Source organism: Oryx dammah, unplaced genomic scaffold (genome assembly GCF_014754425.2).
Source record: "Oryx dammah isolate SB20612 unplaced genomic scaffold, SCBI_Odam_1.1 HiC_scaffold_26, whole genome shotgun sequence".
Lineage (NCBI taxonomy): Eukaryota > Metazoa > Chordata > Mammalia > Artiodactyla > Bovidae > Oryx > Oryx dammah.
The window spans coordinates 54,765,518-54,766,890 of record NW_024070210.1 but is presented as its reverse complement, the minus strand read 5'-3'; the positions used below and the strand labels follow the sequence as shown (position 1 = coordinate 54,766,890).

General features: G+C 39.1%; 1 pseudogene; it reads right to left on the bottom strand.

Moving 5' to 3' along the window:
• Positions 1–248: 248 nt before the first annotated feature.
• Positions 249–1,086, bottom strand: LOC120853064 (annotated as a pseudogene).
• Positions 1,087–1,373: the final 287 nt, after the last annotated feature.

Genomic DNA, 1,373 nt, shown 5'->3' with positions numbered 1-1,373 from the left:
ATGGCTGGATGGCATCACGGACTCGATGGACATGAGTCTGAGTGAACTCCAGGAGTTGGTGATGGACAGGGAGGCCTGCCATGCTGCGATTCATGGGGTTGCAAAGAGTCGGACACCACTGAACGACTGAACTGAACTAAACTGAATAATTAGATACGTTGAGGTTTTTTTTTTCATGTATTTGTTGGCCATTTGTATGTCTTCTTTAGAGAAATATCTGTTTTTTGTTTGGTTGGTTTTTTTGTTTGTTTTTAGAAATTATTGCTTTAGTTGAGAAACTTACTTCCAAATTACTTTTATGTGTTTTAAAAAGTCATAAGGAGCAGCCAAGAAAAAAAAACATATATAGTTACCATAGGAATAAGGACAAAAAAATGGGGTTGTTGACAGCCCCAAATGATATTTCCTAAAGGAAAAAAATGTAATGTTTAACTGTTTTTTTTTTTTTTTGAGGCGGGGTAAGTGAACTACATACATCATAAATAAACTTTTCTTACTTTACAAGGAGGAAGGACTGTGATCCTGTTTTTGACGCATATTAAATACAAAAATCCACTCTTCTGATCAAGATGAGAGAGAAAACATCATTTTTCAACACTTCAGTTCTCACGCAATGAAATCCAAAGGTCTGTTGAATACACCTTTTCCATTCATGTACTGCCTATACTTTCTCTTCTGAGACACATCTACGGCATAGGCATTTACAGAGCCATCCACCTTTTTCCCTTTAGTGGAGTCAAAGGAGGCAAAGCCCATTAAACTTCATCGTTTCTAGCTCTTCCTCTGTTCTGTTGCTTACTCAGTCATCTCACGTTCTTTGCTCTTTGTTTTGTTTCTTTCTCCTCCTCATCTCTTCTTTCTTCTTTTTCTTTTTTTTTTTCAGTCGAGAAGGGGAAGGAGATGTGGATCTATGTCGTCTTGGGAACCTGGAACGCCTTCTGTGCGGGGAGCGAGAGTGGCTTCCTCTCCCGTCTCTCTCCCTGGACTGGGACCTTTCTTGGCGCCTGTGTTCTCTTTCCTGGGACCGTGGACTGGACCGGACCGCCTACGCTCCCTCCTTGGGGAGTGGCTGCGGCTGCGACCCATTTGGAATCCTCCTCCAGGACCAAGAAATATCTATTTAGATCTTCTGCCTAAGATGGATTTGGTTGTTTTTTTGATATTGAACCACATGAGCTGTTTGTACATTTTGTAAATTAATCACTTTTTAGTCACATCACTTGCAAATATTTTCTTCCAGTTTGTAGGCTGTCTTTTGATTTGTTTATGGTTTTCCTTTGTTGTGCAAAAGCTTTTTCTTTTCTTTTTAAAAAATATTTAATTGGCCTGTGCTGAATCTTAGTTCTAGCATGCAGAATCTTATTTATTAATTT